The 25,458-nt window shown below is 29.7% G+C and overlaps 1 protein-coding gene across 2 annotated transcripts in view; it reads right to left on the reverse strand.

Annotated features, from left to right (window-relative positions):
• The window catches only part of cv-c (RhoGTPase activating protein), a 1,097,329-nt gene that overhangs the window by 248,650 nt on the left and 823,221 nt on the right, over window positions 1–25,458 (reverse strand). The window lies entirely within an intron of this gene.

The raw sequence follows: 25,458 nt of genomic DNA on the forward strand, positions 1-25,458 counted from the left end.
GAGAATCATCTTAACGAGGGAAAAGAAAAGAAAAAGTTAATAACTTTACTAAGCAAGAATAAAGATTTAGTAACCTAAATGTATTCAAACAATAAAATCCCGAATAATTTAACATGGAACGGACATTTTTTTTAAAGAATTAAAAATGTAAAAAATAACAACGAATTTAATAACAAAATTTATTTTTAAATATACGTATATAAAATGTAATAATATTTATATTTATGTATGAGACTTGATATAAAATTTAAACGATTATCACAAATAGTCAGGGCGTAAACAACCATTAAAGATTATAAATTAAGTTTAAAAAAATCCTTTTAGAAAAAATCTGACATTAAAAAAAACATCTACTCACGTTATTTTTAGCTATATATATATTTTTTTATTGTTTATAAGTACTAATCGCGTTACGTTAATGGTTATACATTTAAATAATAAGTTTTTTAACGAAATAAAAACTAAAGGTAATTTTTTTATTTATTTTCCGTTTTTTCTCTTAATCGATGCAAATCCATTTCATTACAGAAACGTTTCTTCAACAAACTAAAAAAAAAAAAAAACTATGTTTTTTACTACTTTTTAATTTAACTCCACTTTAAAAGGGTGTGAAATGTTTAAATGATTCCAGCTTTAGCTCTAATCTTTTGCTTTTGCCTTCATCCAATCCTGTTACCGACGATTTACTATAAAAAGTTATTTCACTCAAGAAAGATTATTTTATTCTCCTTCTCTTTATTTTTAATTTACTGTCATTTGAAGATCAGCATTTCTATTTTCTGATATTCCTGTCTGAACATTGTATTTTCATTCATAATTGTATCTTTTATTTGGTTCAATACTTTCCCATTAAAAATAAGTAAACCATTCTTCGACTTTATTTCGGAATAGTTCTGTAGTATAAACGTATCAAACATTTCTTATATAATAAAAATATGATTAAATATTTGAACTGTACAGCTTATGTGTTGTAACTTTTCCAAGAAAATGAATGGAGGATGTATCTTCTCGTTTTATGAATACTAGGCCGTAATAGCATTTACCAGGTGAGTCAAAAAGGTCATCACAACTTTAAAAGTATATAAAAATTTATTAAGATAACTTATAGATTCGATTGAGGTCTCAATTGATAGCAAAACACGTTGATTTTTGACTAATGTAATTCATTAATAACGAATTCGGCACCAGCGCTGTCCCCAGTATTGTTAATAATAGGTACATTTACTGGTGGGGAACATGCTCGCTGTGTGTTTTTTCATGATCTGCAGTCACCAACTACAATTCAACATAATTTTCGTAGAGAGTACGGTAGGGAGACTTCTAGTAGGCATATAATTAATTCTTGGCACCAAACCTTCGTTGAGACAGGTTGTCTCAACTTCCAGGAGGTATCATTTATCTGGACAAATGAGGTATCATTTAATGGTATCATTTATCTGGACACGCTTCAAAACTTTCTAATTCTTAAGATGATGATAACCAAGATGGACGCCATTACTATCAGTAAGACGGGGCACCACCTCACTACCGCCTAGAAATCCGAGATTTTCTCGATATTCAATTTCCAGGTCGGTAGATTGGTCGTGAAGGATCAATTGCATGGCCACCTCGCTCCACCGGATTTGACGTACGTCGTTAAATTTTTTTTCTAGTAGGGTTTCATTAAAGATCGGGTTTATGGATTACCTTTGTCTGCTGGTTTTGTTCAGCTAAGACTTAAAATTAACGCCGCAGATGCAGAGGTAACACCCGACTCGCTAGCTACAGTCTGGAGTGAAATCGACTTCAGATGGGATGCATGTCCCATTACAGATGGAAACCATATCGAACCGAACTGAATGTTGGCTGAAAAAGTGATGTTTTTTTCTATGAAATGAGACCTCAACAGAATCTGTAAGTTAATTCAAAAATGTTTTATACGCTTTTAAAGTTGTGAAGTCTTTTTTGAATCACCCGTTATAATACATATTATTATATCTTTTCTTCGTCAATTATTTTAAACGATATTTTTTATGTCTATGATCATGTCTCTATCGCAATAAGGAATACAATTAATTATCAATTAAATTTTCATTCTGTTTATTTAAACATACGTTTTTTTATGTTGTTCATTTATTTATTTTTTGTTTTTATTTTTTTATTCGTTTGTTTTTTTTGGTTTTTTTTCTTATCACAGGTGTAAATTCGAGTAACGTTAAAATATAATGAAGGAAGAAACATTTGTTTAACGTATTTATTTTAAATCAGTATCAGTATTCAGTATTTTAAACAAATTTGAAAAAAATAATGATATGAAATAGAATATTACCATCCTTAATTTTTTCCAATATTACATAACTACCTGTTAACATTCATACTCATTATCAAAAATGTAAGGCGGCTAAGATTAAATACGTTTAAAAGGAGTAAATATTAACGTTCATTTTGTTCAAACCGTCGTTTTTTGAGATAACAAGAAATTAATTTATTATAATTTTCGTAATTTAATTTACGTATTACAACCAAATAATTCCAGGTGGCCGAGAGTTAAGCACATAAATTTTTAAAATTAATATTAATAAAATGGGAAAAAATTAATAAATAAATAAATAATTCTTCATACAACAGAATATTCATATGAAATAATAGAGATTTCATTTCAACTAAAATATGTACGTGCATAAAATAAAGGAAAAATCAATATATTTAATCTGATTTCAGTTCTGTAATTCTACATAATCATGTTATTTCCATAAAATAGCTTGATAATAACGTACTTAAATCAATTTTGCCATACTCTAATGCAGTTACATTAACAGAATAAATAACGCTACATTAATCACTGCATAAAGATGTATTTTGAATTTACATTATTAAACAAAATTTACGTAATATTAGAATGATTTCAATTAATTCAAAATTAAATTCTGGTAAAGTACTTATAACAGTAAAATCAAATAATACATTTAGATGTAATGATTGTAACTCAAAATATGTACCAGAGAATTTACTTGGTAACATTATTCTTAATATAAATCAGTACCAGAATGCTGCCAATAAAAAATAAATAGATGGGTATATAAAAATAGAAATATATCCTATCCTAGCATATAACACCGAAATATGTTACGTAATAAAATGGGGAAACGTAACGTCTTCGAGAAGAATAAGGTACATTTACTGGCCTACAAAACAGTATTAATAGCTCAGGAGTACAAAAAAAAAGCATAGAAATTTAAGAATTTTTTATAAAGCAAATTTTCTTCTCAATATATCCTAAAGAAGAGAAACAGAATGGTTAAGAAAAAGAATATGTGAAACGAAATTGGAAGGAACAAGGATCTTCAGTACTTGGAACCAATAAAAACATGGAAAGTAACATAAAGACTTGGAATAGATTGTAAAGGCAAAAAATCGATTTCGTTTCTAATGGCCAGATAGAGTGGGTAGGTAACACGGGTAATCGATAAATCACGCAATTCGAGAATATTTAAACTAATACTTAAGAAAAAAATTGCAATTTATAGATTACTAGCAGACCGGGCAATTCTTCGCTATTGCTAGATTTGAGTATATATATATATATATATATATATATAGCCAGCTAGTAATCTATAAATTGCATTTTTTTTTCTTTAATATTAGTTTTCTTTAAGTATTATTAACCGTGTATGCTTGAATTCCAGGCTTGAATGAAAATTTTTCAGTAACCAAGAATTATATTTCTTATTCTATATGTCCAGAAACTATTATTCGTCCTCTGCAAAAATTCAGCAGCTTTTTAATTGTCTTGTTATTTGCGAAAACTAAGTCTTTCAGTAATAATGTTCTATCTACACACGTTAGAGCATACAGAAAAAGTCCAAATGTTTGGATTTCTAAGAAGTTACATTTGTTATCATCACACTATTTTTAACCAGTTAAACTGACTTGAAGCTACCCTTAGAACTAAGATAAGGAGAGATCTAGGATTTAAAAAAACATACACAATTAATATAAAATTTCAATACTTTAGTAAAGCATTTTCATTTTTAAAAAAAAGAAGTAAATAAAAGACCACTTTATAGACAATCTGGATGAAGTAGGTGTGTTTTTCAATATTCAGAGTAAACTAGAAAACTATTGACTCTCACTTGATATTTATTACTTTATACTTGAGTAGTGTGAATTTATTGATCACAATACGTAGCAAATATGTTATTATTGTTAATTTTTTACGTAATATTATATTCGGCTACAGGGATAAACGGAACTATTAATATACCAGTGCTGCGTTCTCGTTTGTAATATATTTCTTTAAAATTTATGTAAATAATTTTCCACAAGTTTCCAAAATTTTTCTTATGAAAAGCATCTTTTGTTTATTTCTATGTATGGAAACTTATGGGACACATACAATCAGATATATTAAATTAAACGAGTTACGTAATTTTTAGTATAATTAAATATTCCGTAAAACTCTACTGTCTTGTTTGACACCTTGATTTATCTACGTTTACGATAAATGAAAAAGATATAAAATACGAAAAAAAATCTAATTAAAAAACTCTTAAATTGACAAAATTTGAGAGAAACACAACGGATTACAAAATAATAATTATAAAATTAATAATAAACGGAAAATCCCTTCTCGTACGCCGGAAGGCGGAGGTAGATTTCATCAGTGCTAAGTACGGGATAAAAAACCCACCGGCTTGGTCTAGTGGTGAGCGCATCTTCCCAAATCAGCTGATTTGGTAGTCCAGCGTTCAAGTCCTAGTGAAGTCAGTTATTTTTACACGGATTTGAATACTAGACCGTGGATACTGGTGTTCTTTGGTGGTTGGATTTCAATTAACCACACATCTCAGGAATGGTCGAACTGAGACTGTACAAGACTACACTTCATTTACACTCATACATATCATCCTCATTTATCCTCTGAAGTATTATCTGAAAGGTAATTACCGGAGACTAAACAGGAAAAAGAAAAAAAAATACGGGATAAAAGAGATTTCCAACCGTAAAATTAACAAAAACGTCAAATTTACTCAATACGACAATGGTTACATGTGAAAAAATGTTTCATATGTTTAGCATATAATGGTAAACAAATGTTTTTAACAGCAAATGTGCTGCTTAAAATTTCAGCAATAATTTGCTCATCTCTTGCCGTAAGGGTTGGTCATATCAAAAATTATTTCAGACAAACGTTTTAGGTAATTTTTAGAGGACTAACGACAAATTTAAACCGATTCGATACTGTGCTTATTAAGGGAGGTATGATTTACTTTATGTAAAACACCAGTTTTTCCACCCTCTGGGCCAATGGTTGGTAATATAAAAAAAAAATACTTAGATAAGTTTTAGGTCTTTATTCAAAGAATAGTAAGTAGTATTTAAACGAATTCGATATTTTACTTAATAAGAAAGTTATAGCGATGTTTTGTTTTTTCGAAAAAGCCCCCCCCCCCATTTCCACCCGTTAGATCCGATCTTGGCCGTTAACAAATTCGACCTATATCAAATTTACATCAATTTAAAACGAACATTTAATTTTCGTTTTTCAGCAACTTTGTTATATTTACAATATAAATTACGTATATTTATAAAAATACAAATCAAACAAGGGGTTAATATTTATGAAAAACGACTTAAAATCTGCAACATCTTGATATTTTTCGTTTTTAATAAACTTAAAAATGTTTATTTCGTATTTATTTTGTGCGGACTTTATTCATACAATTATATGCAAAATCAAATTCTTTGTAAGTTTCGTTTAATACTTTTGTTGTTTAAATCCATATAATAAAATTATTTTACGACAAACATAAAACAGTGTGTTTTTCGATCCCAATCTTTTGTATTTAACCTCAGATTTCTCAAAAACTACTAAAAATAGACTTCTGAGATGTACTTTTTTCTCTCCATTTTTACTTCCTTGTACGAAGTAAAGGAAGTATTGTGATCGTCAAAAATTTAGGTTCTCAGATTTCAACGGAAATATCCATTTTGACTAGTTTCGGCGTGAGGTCTGTGCGTACATATTTATCTCGCATAACTCAAAAACGACTACCAGTAGGAAGTTGAAAATTTGAATTGGACTGTTGTAACATCTAGTTGTGCATTTCCCCTTCTCATTGCAATCGAGTGAACCAAAAGTGTCCAAAAATCCCAAAATCCAAAATATATGCATTTTAGTTTTTTCTTAACTGTAGTAATAAGCCCTCATTGAGATCTTTTCAATGATATTTCATAAGTGGTAATTATTTTCATTGGTTCCAGAGTTATAGCCAAATGAAATTTTAATTAATGATTTATTTGGATCTTACTAGGCACATCGGTTCGAATCAAACTAGATCTCCTTTTTTGTTTTTTAACTTTTTTTAATGTAAATATAATGATTTTTTACTAATTCAACCTCTGATTTTAAAAAGATTTACGATAAATAATAATTCAATAATAACAATAAAAAAAGTTTAAAAAGTGAAAAAAAATCAGACGTTATTAATGAAATAAAATCTATGTATTTGTCATTAAAAAAAAAATGTTTATATGTAATTTAATAGACGTACAAGTAAGTCATGTGATGTCCACAACACATTTTTTCAGGTCAGATTTAATATAAAAACTCTAAATTTACCTCTTACGTGGGTCTCAAGAATTATAGTCTGGCATTCAAAAATTATAGTCTGATTTTAGAGAAGGCGCAAAAATCGCCAGATTTCATTAGCGAGTGTCGGGTTGCAAAATTTTTCGCAATCCACACGCTAACGATGCGTTTCCGAATCTACTCGGATGTTAGTACGAATTTTCTTTTTTATTTTCACTAGCAGAACATTTCCTAAAAGACTATTCCTAACAAACCTGAGTAACTCACGTTTAATAACACCAGATACATGAACGTAGCATAAACAGAAAGCAAAACTCAAAACTTTTCAATGGTTGATGGAGCTGTCGTGTAGTTAATGATTTTGTCGCTAGACTAATAGGAGAGAAAATAGCTGCCATCGAAGACAGGAAGGTTTTTTGAGTGCTAAATTTTCAAATCCATCGGTGTGTTATTATTGTGCTAAGTAATTTTGAAGGAAGTTTGGTGAAGACGCACCCAGTGGGCCCCGTATCTGTAAGTGGTATTCTGACTTAAAAGCAACAGGATGCATTTGTAAACGAAAGTCAACCGGCCGTCCACTAAAAAGCGAAGCCACTGTGAACCGTTTGAGAGAGAATTTCGTACGAAGTTCACAAAAATCCACCACCACATTCCGCAGATAATTTGATATCCCGCAACCAACTGTGTAGAATATTTTACGTAAAGGTTTGTAGTTCCATCCTTACATTCTATAATCATTGCAGGCCCTGAAACCGGCAAACCAAACGATTGTCTTTCTGCGAAGACGCAAATCAAGATGGATATTGATGGTTTCACGGGATCATTAGTGTTCAGTGATGAAACTACCTTTCACCTTTCGAGCAAAATGCATACACATAATGTCAGAATCAGGGGTCTGGAAAATCTAGACCTCCAATATCTGTAATATTAGGTAAGACAAGATTTGGACTACAGTATCGATTCGAGTGGCGTGGCACAGGGAGATCACATTGAGCACGTGAGATGTAATGTTGTGACCCAAATGTAATACAAAACGTTTTGAATTTCCCTTTCCACTGATGTAGCTTTCATGCATCTGAATATTATTAAACGAGAGTTATTAAAGTTTGCAATCGGAATGATCATTTGTAATAACTCAGTTTATATATATATAAATCTGAAGGTTTCCTTTACCAAACAAACATAAGAAGGCATATAGAGTATCAAAGTAACGTTTTGCATAATCCAAAACTATTTCTTTTTGAACTGACTACATTGAAGAAAATTTGTTAACGATAATTAATTATAAACCGCTCACATAGTCGTTTCTGTCTGGGTAGACAAATGTGGTGGCAGGATCACCATGATACGGCATACACATTATAACATTTCCAGGTATATTGAAAGTTTAAACAAACTAATCTAAATTAATTGAAGTTGAAATTAATTATAACTGTAAATTTATTCTATAATCAAACAATATTCCGTTGAATTTAATATTTCTCTATAACTCGTATACTTTTTACGTTTACAAAGCATAAAAAGGGAAAACATGTATATATATAGCATTTTTCTAAAGAATAAATTAACATTTTTAGTTCACTGAATCTAAGTAACAATTACATTACTTAACGTAATTCTAAGAATTCCGACAAAGCAAATTTAATACAGTTTTACATGTAAAACATCTTTTTATTTTATTATCAGTTCAGGAACTACATGTTAGTTGGTTGGATATATGCCAAAAAAAAGAATCGAAAAGAAGCTTTCTCGAACCTGTTGAACAATTAAATCACTTAAATGTAAGTAACGATTTTTTTCTATCACAACCCGTCGAATATCAGCTTTCTATAAATATTTTATTATCACTGGTGTCAAAAATATTAAATTTTATTGGAGATTATAAAAAGTAATTATAAAAAGTATATATATATATATATATATGTTTAAATATATTTCAAAAATTTGGAAAAAAGATTATACTATATACAAACATACACACACACACACAAACATATTTATATAGCCTATGGCACTTCCGGTAATATAAGGATTCCCCCATACATCTAAATCGGTTCAGCCATTCAGCTGCTACGGTGGAACAAACAAACATACATACATACATACGTCCTAAATACATTACACTCCTTTTTGGGCAGCCGCGTAAAAATAACATATTTTATTTTGTAATAATAGATTGCATAATATTTAAGAATAAAAAGTAGGATATAAAAAAAATCTTGGAAACTCGCCGTTTGGAAAAGAAGTAATTTTCATTGAGAATGAAAAACTTTAGACAAAAACTACCAATCCTTGACATTTTCTTGTTCATAAAAAGTAGGATTACAATCACGGTGATTCAATATATCGACAATATATGACTCAACGTATGATGAACTTCAAAAGGATACCTCGGAATAAATGGGTAACTTTATTTTACAATGCGCATCAGTGACCAAACATCAAATGATCAAACAGCTATCTGTGGTACGCTCAGCTTCAGTGAATTCATGGGATTGTCTTCAATTGTCTTCTTTTTTTTTTTTTTTTACAAAACTGAAAATAAATTCACTAACTAAATTGGAAGAAGGTTTATGGTTATAAATGGAGCTCGGTGATTGTAAGTCGATCAAATGATACCGTAAGCAAATTAGTAATTAATAATGTAAACTCAGGTATAAAAATCTAGATTATCAGATCTCCACGCCAAATCTGCATTCACTGGCCGATCCCGCCGAAATTTAAAACCATTAACTATTTCTACTGGTTTCTCATGTTAGCTCATTCGTTCCTCCACAACGATTTGAACATAATTACCTAACAAACGTGACTGAATGGATAATACACAATCGCGATTGAAAATGGAATTACCAGTTTAAACTAAGAATTATCAATTATACAAACTGTTTCAGTCAGAATTTAGTACTAGCTTAATGAATAATGCCCAACCAGTACATTCAAATATCACTTACGCATAAACGAAGTATTTATCTAATTAGGATAAGACGTCCCACGCTCGGATATACGCCAAATCAAATGATCTTTACAGATTATAATCGTATTAATAATAATAATATTTTTGATTCCAAATCTGTGTACTTACATGTAGGAATAATATAAATACACATTAAAAAATCGTTTTAGGTTTTATCGAGTATAAATATGATTTAAATTTTAAAAATGACTGACGTATCAATGGAAATAAATAATATATTTAAATTTACAGAATTTAGCTTTATTTTTTCTTGTAAGTACACATATTTTTACTTCATCTTCCTCTATTAAATATACAAATTATTTTTATTTCAAATTAAATTGTTTTATTTAACTATACTAAAGCAGTAAACAAAACTAAAGATGATTTAAAAATGCTGTTGAAAAACATAGATAGTTCTTCTTTCTCTCTCTCTCTCTCTTACTTTCTCACTCTCTCTTTCCCTATATTTAACTGTCTGTGTGTATGCGCGTGCGCGCAGGTATATACAATATATGGATGTGTTTGTGTAAATGTGAGCGTGATAGCTCATACCTATTAAACTAAAAAATTACTCCGGAAGTTGTTCTTATTATTTTTAAATTACTCCTATTATAATACAACAATTTTAAATTAAACCCTTAATTTAAAACGATATTGAACTTAATTTATTATTCACTGAAACTACTTTTGTTATTTTTTTATCCCCTACCTCTCAGGGCCGGACCCGCATTTAAGCATAAACACGGCCCTGGGAGGTGCCATCGCCTCAAACCACAGGGAAGGAGCAGTAACATCCCGGGCAATGCCGTTCCCAGCCGCCCCAACCCAGTAGCCGGAACTCGGTCCTTTGATGTCTGGGGGTCAATAAATGGGGGCTTCCCCAGGGGGCACCCCCACCAGAACTAGATCTTTTCAGCTTGGGAGATCAGGAGTTCCCCTGCTTCCTCACTGCAGCCATCCGAGCAAGCCCAGACAAACGACAGCTTCACAGAGGGCTGTCCATCACCCCTCGCTCACCGATCTTTCTGCTGAATCACTCCTGCTACGTATTGCGAGGTCAGCGTGAACCAATGCTTGCGTCAGCATCTTGCCTATGCTGTTATCCATACTCAGCCCCCCACCCCAACGGTTCACATATCTAACGGTCATGATTCCACCTGCCGCAATCGAAGATCACGTAATCAGTGGTATCCTGCCTCCGCAGTATGGGCAGTCCTCCTACTCCCAGACGAGTATTTTTAAAACCCCCGTGGCCGGTCAGGAATTGCGTGAACTAATAGCTCAGCTTACCAAACTCCTTCCCGAACCACGGTCTTATGTCCCTGATGAGTCCGGTGGGTCCATCGCCATTTACCGGCAGCGTTCCACTGAGTCTGCCATTCAGCGATCATCGACTCAAACAAGTCCTTCCGATCGCCTTCCTCGTAGATCCTCACCTTGTGTGAGTTTATTTAGGTAACTAATTTTATTAACCAATAAACTTATTTTACTTTGAATAATAAATTTCACATTTTTCAAAATAAGTAATATAAACTATAAATGAAAAATAGATTAGTATGTAGTATTAATTATAGAATCATTCAATTACTTAAATAACAATTCTAGAAATATACCTATTATTAATGTTACGTTAATTAATGGATACAAAAGTTTTCATAAGAAAAATCAACTCTAAAGGAAGTGTAACCTGAAATACCATACAACTAACTGAAACTTAATATTATAATTTTTTAACAGGAATTTACTATTTTAATTAAAAAATTTGATTGTACTGTAAAAATTAAGTAAAAAAAAGTACTAAAAAGAAAAAAGAAAAGTTAAAAGAATATTTTGGCATTCAGTAAATTATTAATTAATCTCAACAATCACATATAAAATTTCAATAATGGCTAAACAATAATTAATATATTTTAAAATATTAACAGTGATATAATCATTAATTGTTATAAAATTTCGTTTCAATCGGTATAAACCCACTACAAAAATTTTTTTAAAAATAACGTATACCCAACCTGTAAGAAGAAACATAAAATTTATCACGATAATTGATGACATTTGTTATAAAAAATTGGAGTGTGGCATATGTATAAATATAGATTTCCAAGTACAAACCCATTGGCAATCAGTTTAAATCAGAAATATCAAACAAAACTGATAAATAAATAAAAAAACAACAGAAGAAAGAAATCTATTCTTTGGTTAGACAAATATAAAAAAACTAAATAAGTTAGAAAATTATCCAAATTAATAGAAAATTTTCTAATGCAATTCATTGGGATACCAACCAAACAAACAAAATAACAAAAACAAAAGCAGAAAACCTCAAACCTTTGTGTGTATATATATATATATATATATAATATCATAAATAAATTATGATAATTTTTTTTTATAAATATCATCACAATTTTTATTGCGATAATAATTTTAAATGTTTAAACCTGAAATATGTAATAACCTAATTTTATATATATATATACACAACAGAGAATTATTGTAGTGGTTTTATATGAAGAAATTATCTGAAAAACCAAAAAAATACAAAATAAACCTTTACAACAAAACTAAAATTTTAATTCTGAGAAAATTGATGTAATCAAATTCAATAAAATTTGAATAACGCTTTCTAAAATTACTTTTAACATCTAAGAATGCTGGAGAGTAGGTAAACGCCTCCGTAAATTACTGAGGTGAAATATGCATTGACAAAGAAAATGAGGATTACCTGTATGAGCAGTAATGTAAAATATTATCTGGTAATATCATTTGTAACATTAATTTTTGATACAATTCTGGGGCCATTTTTTTTGTTTTCCATGAATGATTGCAAGTAAAACCATTAATTTCGCTTAATAGAGTTTTAATACAGCATTATTTGATCTTTAAAGCAGAAATCTGAGCGAAATACTTTGCTCGTCATAACTCGTTACCAGACGTACATTATATGAAGTTTTTTCATTAATTGATAAGAGGAATACGCCTGTAAAGCATGAAGAAATTTTCTGAAACACACTATATGTATGTGTATATATACATATACTAATTTAAATTCACAAATCCTGTATTAAAGAACATATGTTTGTTTATAAGAAATACAAAAAACGAATTTCAATTACTAAAACCAATTTCATTTTATACTTGATCGTTACTGCAAACTAAATAACTGACCTTAAAGTGATGAATTATTAAAAAAAATAAAAATAACACGCCCACAAACCGGAAATTATTTATAATGGTAATTTGCATTTAACATTATTTAAAATTATTAATTTCTAAAATAGAATAAAACGTAAAACTAACATAATGACAGAAACAATCTGTATAAAAATAACTAGTAATATAACTTAAAGTATTCCTATAAAATAATAACAGTAGTAAAAATAGAACCTTCAAATTATTATAGAAATTACATCAATTACATAAAAAGGTCAAACTGCTGTACAATCGTGGAAGCGATTCCTAAAACGGATATTAAATGTAGATTTTGTGTTGGTTACAAAATACAAATAAAACTGGCGTTTAGTCAACACATTACATTGAATCAGAGACCCTTATTACCATATTCCAAAGATAATGTATTTTGGTGGTGTTTGTGTTTCTGTGTCTCCACAACGGTTGACTGATTTTCATGAAAGAGGTATCAAACGATTTGCGTCTATTGTATGAATGAAACTATAAATAAATATTGAACTAAAAAAAAATTGTGAATGGTATATACAATTTTTTCATAATAGTAAAAATGTATAAAAAACTTATCGAGCTGAGTATTAAATAAACTTCTTTTAATAATATTTAAAAATATTCTGAAAGAATAGAATTGAATAAAATATAACAGACCTGTTATAAAATGCATACACTTGATTCAAACTGTTATATCGATTTCTATTTAAAGGTTTTTCCTTCTTTTTTCCCCGTCCCCCACGGAGCCGGATTCACTACTAAACATAAACTCGGCTCCGAGGGGTGCCATAGCCTCTAACTACCTCGTCGGGACAAAGTTCCCGCCAGATAGCCGGAACTCGGTCTTTTAGACGCCATGCCTCTAATGAGGAGACCCCAAAGGATCCCCCACCGGGACTCGGTCTTTATGTCTTACCTCTAATGGGGAACAGCCGAAAGAATCCCACACCGGGACTAGGTCTTACATTCCCCCCCCCTTCAACAGTACTGCAAGGGAGTTTCCACCCCATCATTGTAAGCGGGAGAGCGAGGCCTCTCACCCCCCCCCCCCCCGGATAGGGCTGTCCTTCAGAAATATCATGATGTTTCTACGGAGAAGCAGTTCCAGATGTTGATGGAGCCATCTTACATCCCCGACCTCCGGGCGCATGACCATGAGACTTGCAGGATAAGCACGGGTCCTGCTTGTGGTCCTTGCGTAAATGGTCAGCCTTACCACATGTAAAACATCGGTTGCTTCTGTCTGCGCCAAAACAGAACTTGGCTCTGCGGTCTGGATTCCAATATCTGAAGCACAGATCGTCGGATGTATGCCGCACCACTCGACAGGCCACCCACCTAATCCGAAATTGCCCGTAAACAGCAGTTTGTCCGCCAGTATTGGCGGCACTGCCAGTGTAACCGACTAAGTAGAGCTGTAAGCACTGACAGGACGTCAATACTGACTTACTCACCTATCGTCTTGCGAAGCTGTCGAAGAAACTCGTCCTGCCTATTTAAAAATTAAAGAAACCGATTATAACATAATTAAATTTAAACGAAGAGACATTTAAATAGTATTTATTTAGACATTTTAATAGTATCTAGACTATTTGCTAATTTAAATATACATGGGATTCCGACCAATTTTATTAAATTTACTAATTTAAAAATTACTATAACAAAATAATTAACATGTTCAAAATTAAAAATCCTGAGAAAAATCCAGTAACATTAAAACGAAATCATTTTTGCAACTATGAACAGTGTTCTCAGTTCACTATCTCGACAAAAAAAAATTCAGAATTTTTAAAATTAATAATTACATTGAATCGAATTTTATTTGCTAACAACTCAAAACGAAATAAAAACTGAACAGTTAAATGAAATATCATCAAAGAAGAAATATTGTAAAATATTTTTTTAATCGTTTTTGATAAGTAAAACTGTCATATTGAAATAATGTTCCTCTATATCATTTTAATTTTTTTAAACTATAGAAAAATGTTTATCAAGTTTACTATCTTAAAAATATTTACTTGGTACGGGGAAGGTTCTGGAATAAAAAGAAAAAATAATTCAGCGGATTAAAAGTTTTAATAACTGCCATTGTATCACGTGTATAAAGAGGACGTGCTAGCAAATGACACTCCTAGAGGATGCTAAAAAAATTTATTATACTCATAAGGGATAAATTACTGTTTGCCTTTATTTAACTTTCCATATGGGAATATTTTTAAGCTAAGAATAGTCAACTGTTCCATTATTTAAAAAAAAAGAAAGTTGTAAATTATTACTTGGAAAAAAATAAAAAGACAGTGTAATTTAGAAGAAAATATATATGATACAAATGATTTACAAAATATCAGTTAGTCAGATTTAATAAAATGTAAATCCTGTTCATAAATCTTTACGACAATCACGTTATATACAACTTTTACAATTTTAAATTGTAATTAAAAAGCCTTTTGAGCGAAAAGGCTGGTTAAATGGAAAATATAATATTTAAAAAGATTTTAAAAACTTACATTATACTTTTTAGTGATATTTTAACGAGTTTAATTAGTAATTTAACTTGGATTTTAAAACATAACATTATATATTGAAATTTCTAATATTTTTATAATATATCAAAAAAATCAAATTTTCAGTTAAACATTTACTACGCAAAGTAACAAAATAGTGAAGTTTGTACACAGTGAAAATCTTATTTCATTTACTTAATTAACTAAAAATGTTTGACAAACGTTTTTATGAGTTTTTATTAAAGATTTCTCATTCGATCCACCTCTGATAACGCATCATTATTGCAAGATTTTCTTCCTGTTGTATATAAAACGACTTTTGTAATTTTTTACACCTGCACCCTTAATTTATCCCCGTACGGGAGGATGTTTGCAAAAGTAATGGTGGAATATTGTATTTTCATCCGACCTTAGTAACTGTGCAAAATTTCATGGAAAATTTGTGGACAAACATGAAAAAAAAAAACATTGTGAGTTAAAGAAAAGCAAGTAATAAATTAAAGTGGTAAAGGAATAAAAACTAAGTTTAACAGTTCAATAGGTGCAAAAGGTCAAATTTTTTACTACTAAATTATACACGAATTCTACGTAATTTTCAAACCGAAATTTAAAAAATATTTCCAATATTAGGCTGTAGGCTACTATTTATAACTATATATATTCATTGGAAATACAAAGAACATAAATAAAAATAAAATATTCTAACTCAAATTAAAACCTATTAATTTTTGCACGATCAAATTTTTTTTAAATTCACTAGATTAAAAAAAAATTACATATGATTTTAAATAAACTTTTTTTGAAATTCAATTTTTCATTCCATGTATTTTTGCCACACATCGTTTTTTTTAGTTAAGAAAGAAAATTACTTTTTTAGGTTAAAGCACTTATTTTAACAAATGGAATTTTACAAAAATATTATTAATTTAGTGGCTTTAACCCATTGCCAATGTATTACAATTCATTCAAAAACCAAAAAAATAAAAAACGGTTTAAAAACTTGCTAATACCAATTGAAAAGATTACACAAAACATATACAACAAATACACTAGCACGCACACTCTCTCCGTAGAACACACGCAACAGATTTTTCGATTCCCTCTAAATATTTTTTTATTTTTTGTCGATTTTCAAAAAAATTAAACTTTTAGTGATCTCCTGGCTTGTCCCAAATTAAAAATTATGTATAAAAAATTATATTGACGTAAATTTATTTTAAAAACATGATAAAACTATTACAGTGTTGGATGGTGTAATTAATTTCTTTTTATTATAAAAAAAAGTAGAATTACAAATAACAAGATGAAAAAACCTTAATATGAAACTAAGTAGGAATGAATGAGATTTTTGCGTGCAACTAAAGCGTTCGGTTACACAGTATTACAATATTTTTTAATATTTTTGCCGCGTTCTACAATTTTATTATTATTAATTCTGAATGACGTTCTGTTAGGTTAACTGTTGTATAAATTAATATTAAGGAGATGGAAGATAAAAAGAAACAGTTTTCTTTCATTTTTTTTTTTTACTCCGTTTCAAGATGTTTCCTAAAAGGACCTAATAAAATTTTGTTTATGAACACCATAATATTTGAAGGTGAAATTAAGATGAAATGTAAATGATAATTCTTAAATTAAAACAACCAAAAAATCAAGAGTAATGATTACAAGATAAAAGCAGAATTAGTAACAAATAATTAATTATGTAATTATTAATAACTATAATTTTAAAACGCTGATTTAATATTTGTTTAACCCTTTTCTTATTAAAAAGGAGTAATAAATATAAGACAACCTAATTTCACGAAGAAAGAAGTTTAGAGAAAGATGTAACCATTAATTTTAAGAATATTACAACTAAAATAAAAACGGCAATGAACTGCATAACTTTATTTAAATCACAATAGAGTTAATTGATTATAGAGGTAATAATACTGATCATAAAATATATAAATTAGAAATGTTTCGAGGTGGGAGCTTTTTTTTTATTATTTTCCCACTCAGATATTACTTATATTGAAAGGGTAAAGAAAAATACACTTTCAACTACTTATACAATAAGTACTTTATCACCCTATCTTTTCATGTTTTCCTTTTTTCTCGCTCTGGGCATCTCAGGAACAATTTTGGATTTGTCGGACTATACTTTTTAACATACTTATATCGTCTGAATTTATATGACTGAACAGAAGGTATCCATCCATATAATTTAGTTAATATTTAAATTATAAAATTCTTATCCTTCCTCCAATTTTATATTTTGAATAAATTAATAATTATTAAAGAACGAAATTTTTTGAAAACCCAAAAATAATGCTTTATAAATAATAAAAGAAAAAAATATTGGATTTTTTATAAAGCAAAAGATTTTTTTCACAATAATTAAAATTTAATTTAATTTTAATTATTGTGACAATTTCTTTAAGAAAGTGACAATTGTGTTATAAAAATTTCGCAGCATTTGATTTTTTTTTTGTCTTCAGTCATTTGACTGGTTTGATGCAGCTCTCCAGGATTACCTATCTAGTGCTAGTCGTTTCATTTCAGTATACCCTCTACATCCTACATCCCTAACAATTTGTTTTACATACTCCAAACGTGGCCTGCCTACACAATTTTTTCCTTCTACCTGTCCTTCCAATATTAAAGCGACTATTCCAGGATGCCTTAGTAGGTGGCCTATAAGTCTGTCTCTTCTTTTAACTATATTTTTCCAGATGCTTCTTTCTTCATCTATTTGCCGCAATACCTCTTCATTTGCCACTTTATCCACCCATCTGATTTTTAACATTCTCCTATAGCACCACATTTCAAAAGCTTCTAATCTTTTCTTCTCAGATACTCCGATTGTCCAAGCTTCACTTCCATATAAAGCGACACTCCAAACATATAATTTAAAAAATTTTTCCCTGACATTTAAATTAATTTTTGATGTAAACAAATTATATTTCTGACTGAAGGCTTGTTTCGCTTGTGCTGTTCGGCATTTTATATCGCTCCTGCTTCGTCCATCTTTAGTAATTCTACTTCCCAAATAACAAAATTCTTCTACCTCCATAATCTTTTCTCCTCCTATTTTCACATTCAGTGGTCTATCTTTGTTATTTCTACTACATTTCATTACTTTTGTTTTGTTCTTGTTTATTTTCATGCGATAGTTCTTGCGTAGGACTTCATCTATGCCGTTCATTGTTTCTTCTAAATCCTTTTTACTCTCGGCTAGAATTACTATATCATCAGCAAATCGTAGCATCTTTATCTTTTCACCTTGTACTGTTACTCCGAATCTAAATTGTTCTTTAACATCATCATTAACTGCTAGTTCCATGTAAAGATTAAAAAGTAACGAAGATAGGGAACATCCTTGTCGGACTCCCTTTCTTATTACGGCTTCTTTCTTATGTTCTTCAATTATTACTGTTGCTGTTTGGTTCCGGTACATTTTAGCAATTGTTCTTCTATCTCTGTATTTGAACCGTAATTTTTTTTAAAATGCTGAACATTTTATTCCAGTCTACGTTATCGAATGCCTTTTCTAGGTCTATAAACGCCACGTATGTCGGTTTGTTTTTCTTTAATCTTCCTTCTACTATTAATCTGAGGCCTAAAATTGCTTCCCTTGTCCCTATACTTTTCCTGAAACCAAATTGGTCTTCTCCTAACACTTCTTACACTCTCCTCTCAATTCTTCTGTATAGAATTCTAGTTAAGATTTTTGATGCATGACTAGTTAAACTAATTGTTCTGTATTCTTTACATTTATCTGCCCCTGCTTTCTTTGGTATCATGACTATAACACTTTTTTTGAAGTCTGACGGAAATTCCCCTTTTTCATAAATATTACACACCAGTTTGTATAATCTATCAATCGCTTCCTCACCTGCACTGCGCAGTAGTTCTACAGTTATTCTGTCTATTCCAGGAGCCTTTCTGCCATTTAAATCTTTTAATGCTCTCTTAAATTCAGATCTCAGTATTGTTTCTCCCATTTCATCCTCCAGCATTTGATATAACTTAAAATTTAACACTTTTCCCTTTTGATTAAATTTAATATTATTTTTACATCGTTAGCAATGTTTCATAAGAAATAACTGATTCAACTGATAATTAAAAATAATAAAAAGTGAATAATGTTTTATTTATAAGTGAGGATACTTTCCTAAAAAAAGTTTCCAAAACATTTTTAACTAACTTAAATTAAATGGTATTGTTTCCATATTACAGTCTTATAACGTAAAACATAGAAGTAAAAGTTACATTTTTATTAAGCCGATAAATCCTTTTAAAATACATTATTTCATCAATTTTTCCCTACCACTCATTCATCCGATTTTATTCAAAAGTATCGAAAAATAAATCAGTTTAATAACTGATAATAATTTACCTCTGTTTATGATACACAAAAAGGATTAAATAAAAGCTGGAAAAGTATTGTATACATTTCCTGGCTATCAATAATAAAAATTAAAACGGTTAGAGCCAAAAACATAATATATATATATTTTTTTAGAGGTGAGGAATAAATTTTAAGAAAACTTTTTTTTAAATATGCATGTACAGAATAAACTTAACAAATCTGCTGAAGTAAAGTTTTCTCTAAATCTAATACCCTCTTCAATAAAGGCTAAAATAAAAATAATAAAATATTTAAAAAGTTTTCCTGCCCTTTAGCATCGATGTTAAAATTTAAAAAAAATGTAGTAAATTAATATCAACATGTATGAAATAAAACTTTCAAAAAATGTTTGAAAATATTTAAACCTGAGGGAGTAGAACAAATAAAAAAACATATATTTCATTTTAAGAGGCAGGGATTGATTTTTTGAATTTTTTTTTTAATAATTTATATATGGATTGTAGGTAACAAGTTTGCATTAATAAAACTTTGCTAAAATGCTTCTGAAAAAAATCGAAATTGTTTTTTTTTTTGCAATATTTCCCCACTCCTAAACGAATTTTGAAAAACTAATATGATAAATGTCCCTTATATAAAAATATTTGAGCCAAATTTACAGAAAATCGATTTTGTCAATTCTGAGATATAAGTCCAAAGAAGTGTAACACACACACACACACACACACATATATATTTTTTTGTTTTAAAAACTAGTTGGACTCTAAAACATAGAGATTTTCAAAAAAATCTGACAACATAGTTGTAGGACTTTCCCGTCACGCGGCTTTTTTCTGATGCACGGCTTACACAGATGTTAATTCAAAATATTTATCAATATATTTAAATATAATATTTTTTGTTTATTTAATTCAATGATTATAACTAAAGCGCGCCCATACCGTACTACATTTGCGCGGGTGTGGCAGTATTAGCGGCCACTTTAAATACTTTTTAACATTTTAAATACTATTAATTTAATTCTACTACTCACCTGTGACGTCACAAAATAGCAAACGACTACTATAGTTTTACGTCGTGCTACACTAATGCTCCTTGTGGTGACAGAAGGTACTATTGACGCGGGGTACTGTTGACGCAGTATACCCACTTAGCCACTAGTTTAGTGCAGTTTTTGTGGTGGAGTGCGATTTTGAAAAAAAAACTTATTTTGCAAGTATTATTTTTTTTATTGTTCACAAATGTGCCTAAAAAATAAGACCTTAAATTGGCGAAATCTTGAGATCCTGAGGGTGACCTTAATCCTTACTCCCTTGACCTTTTAAATTGAAAATTTAATGGTACCAATGCCTCATATATAGAAGTAATCTGACCAAATTTGGTCAAAATCAATCCAATAGTTCTTGAGATATAAGGGATGCAAGACCGAACACACACACATGCATACAAACATCCGGAACATTTCCATCCGGTTTTTTGGGTTCCTTAGGTGCCAAAACGTCAAGATCCGGTGAAAACCGCATATACCCAAATTGGACCGATTACAATACTTCCCTTCTACAGCTATAGTGCTACACAGGAAAGTAAAAACCGATAACCCATTTTGATGAGATCTTCATACTTTCTTCTTTAATATAGATATATTCGCTGGGAAAATAAAATCAATACAGATGAGATCTCTTCACAAAAACCGTAATTAATTCCTTTATTAACTAGTTTTTTTTAATTTTATTGTTTCACTATTTTCCAAGTACTTATTCGTTAAAAAATTATATTATACCACAATGTAGTATAGACAAATTTTTCAACACAAAAGGCATTTTACGATGATAAAGCATCTGTAAAGCAAAAAGCATAAAGCACTGTAAGCATAAAGCATTTGTAAAGATACAAAGCTTTTGTATTATGCGATAAGTTTAAATTTTATTAAAAAATTGTCTAAGTAGGAAGATATAAATGTAAAAAGAGAGGAAAAAATAACGTCGTAGAAAGGAAAAGATTTATGGATGATAATTTAAGATGCAGGAAACGTTTACAAATTGAAGTGGTCGAAAGAAGATAAGAGGAAATTAGAGGTCGACGACATATCAAGCTTAGCTTTCCCAAAATCAATTTTAGAAAGGAAATTAAAAGAAATTGACAAAAAATACGTGGAGGAAGTTAGTAAATTGTTCATTTAAAATTGATATTCAAACCAAATACAATCAGTCTTAAAATTTTATGAAATTTTAAATAACTTAATTATTCTCGGCCCTAACAATAATACTTTAAAGAAATATTTAGCATTAAAACTGATAATTAAATCTATAAAAATTAGATTATATTTAATCGAATTTTAAAGGATTATTTTACCGATAAGTTACTTTAGCTGTAATTTTAATAGTTCGCAAATGACCTCTGTTATCAAATAGAGAACTCTAGTTTACTCCACAAATTAAAACATTATTATCGTCACTATTTTATCACATTTGAATAAACTTTTAAAAACTTTTCACGTATTTTACCTAATGAAAAGGGTTTTGTAATGACAACCGAATACAGAAATGAACGTTAACGAGAAAAAATTACACGTTGGTTGTGAAACTGAATTTATATATCTTAAAGCGACGTTATTCAAAATGTATAGAAATATACAGTGATATTTAAGTATGGAAACAGCTTTATATTGTATATCTGAGAGGAATTTTGAGGCAGAAAGAAATGGAATTCTACATAGTTAAAAAAAAAAATCTGCATTACGTTGGGTTTTTAATTTTTGTCCATCTTGAATCCGCCATATTGAATCGAAGTTAATTTTTTTAAATAGGAAGGTGGACATTAGACAAATGATTTCGATTTAAAACATAACAAAAACAATGGTGAAACCCGTTTTTCTGTTAATGCTTCGTTATCGAGTTATAAATATTTGCAATAACGGAGTTATAAGTTGCAATGACGGAAAAGTCATGTTAACGATTAAACGAGGTAAAACAAGCTGAATGAACAATTTTAATCATAACTAGCAGACCCGGTAATTCTTCGCTATTGCTAGATTTGAGTGTATATATATACTCTATATATAGTATATACTATATCTATATGTATACTTTATATATATATATACTTTAATAAATAAATATATATATATATATATATATATATATATATATATATATAGATTAAATGAAAATAATTAAAAGTTTGATAAAACATTAACAAAATGAACATTACGGAACTTCACAAAATTTAACCTTTCTCTTTTTCCCCTTTTACCTTGTCTCCCTTTCCTTTTTCCCCTTTTGATCTTTACCATATTCCCTTTCCCCCTTCCCACTCATTTACCATTTCACTTCCCCTTCCTCTTTCCCCCTTTTCTTTTTTCTATTTTTCCCTTTCCGTTTTCTTTTCCCTGTTATACCCTTTTTCTTTTTTACATTTTCCCCTTTACCTTTTTCGATTTTCCCTCTTCCGATTTTTCTGTCATTCCCTTTTCCGATTTTTTCCCTTTCTTCCTTTTTCCCCGCGCATAAATTGGTCCAATAGTTTTTTAGTCTATAGCGGACACACATATTGGAAACATTTAAATGGAATCGTAAAATATTTAGTGTAATGTGTGCTGTTTTTACGTCCAATAGATGGCGCTGCTTAAAAAAATAAACATGTTTTTACCTGTCACAGGTGTGACATCTTAGGTATATAAAAACACGCGCTTATTTGAATGCAACGTTGTATCAAAACTTCTAAGCAATCGGTGAAGAACTTTCGGAGATTTAAAATTTTGAACAAACGAACATTCACATTTTTATTTATACAGATGCATACAATCACGAAATTTAAACAGTGCTATAATATTGTTAATATTAAATAACATAACAAATTAAATGCTATAATATCAACTGATATTATTTACAATAAATATCACAATATTATTCTTAAATTTTAAATAAATGTTTCGATTATAAATTACTAACGAAATAAATTTTGAAAGCATACTATTTTACAATAAATGTTCAAAATGCTTTCCCTCTATAGCTTGGCAGTGTGCTAACCTCAAGTAAGTCAATTCGTGTACCACCAGACATGTATCATGTCTGGTGGTACACGAATTGATTCATAAATTATCCTTCTTTTCAATTCATTAATGTCTGCAGGTTTCGTTTTGTAAACATTATGTTTCAGGTACTCCCAAAAAAACGTAATCCAGAGGAGACAGGACTGGGGAGGGGACCTGGCAGGCCATTATATGGCTCTTTACGACGTATCAAGCGATTTTGAAATTGTTCATTTAAAATTTGTCGTGTCCTTAGATGATAATGCGGTGATGAAACCATTTTGCTAAAACCATAACAAAAATTTTAAATCCACCATAATGCAAATTTTTTTTAAAAATATGTTGAACCCGATTTCTTTCTATCTCCAAATACCTCTAAGATATGCAGTATAAAGTTTTTTCTGAGTTTAAATATCAACAGGTTCCATAGTCATCATTTTGTAATTTGTAAACGCTAACTTGTTATAAACAATTTTATTATTTTTTATCTTTCATGGCTCTGTTTACATATTACAATGTAAATGTGTTGTTTAAATGAAAAGTAGTGTTGCCAAATACTGAATAATAAAAAAAATAATCACAAGTAATTTCCGAATTTAAAGTAATTTCTAAATTAATACACAGTAAAATCTATCAGCTTAATTTTCAATTTAATGAACTTTAATGATATTGATTACAATATATATTGTGTAGCTATATATGTATATAAAGATATATACATATATTTCTTGTGTGCGTGTGTATGTCACTGAACTCCTACTAAACGGCTGGACCGATTTTGATGAAATTTTTTGTGCGTGTTCAAGAAGATTCGAGACTGATTTAGATTCACAATTTGGTCCACTGGAAAATATTTTTTTAATTAATTTTTTATATATAAGTAGTTGTTGATTTTGGAATGTTTTACATTGGTTCCGGCAGACTGCACTACCATCGCAGTATCGAATATGCAATAATATTCTATTTTAATTTTAGTTTGTCCCGACAGTTGGTGCTGCGATCAAATTGAGAAAAATATTTCGTAATTTTGTGCTATTATTGTGTTTAAAAAAAAAATCGCGAGAAAACAGTTTTATAATAAATAAGAGGCTAATAAATCAGATGGAAATGTAAACAAAGGAAAACCAATCAGATCAATGCAAGATGGCCGCTGTCAAACACAACAACCAATCACAAAGAGCCCGTATGGCCGTTGCCAATGTAACAAAATCACAACTGATTAAGTAATAAGTAGGCAGCACTGCGATCGCGTTTAGAATTGCGCGCGTATTGAGAAATATTATATTATTATTTATTGAAATTACGTTTTAAAGTGTAATTAAAAAATATACATTGTGCAAATTTGTAAGGTACAGTATTGAAGTGAAAATGTTTTTTTAATTTATTTACGTGTTGTTGATCTTGGGATGGTTAAGGTTCACAATTGGATCCGGTAGGCAGCGCTGCGATCGGCTTTTAGAATTGTTTTTAATTTTTGGCCTATCAGTCAGTTCCGGTAGTTGGTGCTGCAATCGGATTCTAGGAAATTTTTTTATTTTGCTGCTTTTTCGCATATCAGTTACTTGCTTCGTAGCTTAATGTTATTACATTAAAATTCGTATTTTTAACGGACTACTGTGTTTAGAGAGTAGTTTGAATTAAATCCTACTCACATTAGTGCTGTTCTGACTATTGGATTTATTTAAATTCTGACTTTTATAAAGTGAAAGGTTAAAATTTATGAAGTTCCGAATTGTTCCGTAAGTTTTTTTAATGTTCAGTATTAATTGCAGTGATTTGCCACAATAATTTTCGTTAAAGAATTATTTTCCATCGAATACTGTGATTAGAGTGTAGTGTGAATTAAATCCGATAGGTAGTGCT

The sequence above is a fragment of the Lycorma delicatula genome, chromosome 7 (assembly GCF_047948215.1).
Source record: "Lycorma delicatula isolate Av1 chromosome 7, ASM4794821v1, whole genome shotgun sequence".
Taxonomy (NCBI): Eukaryota; Metazoa; Arthropoda; class Insecta; order Hemiptera; family Fulgoridae; genus Lycorma; species Lycorma delicatula.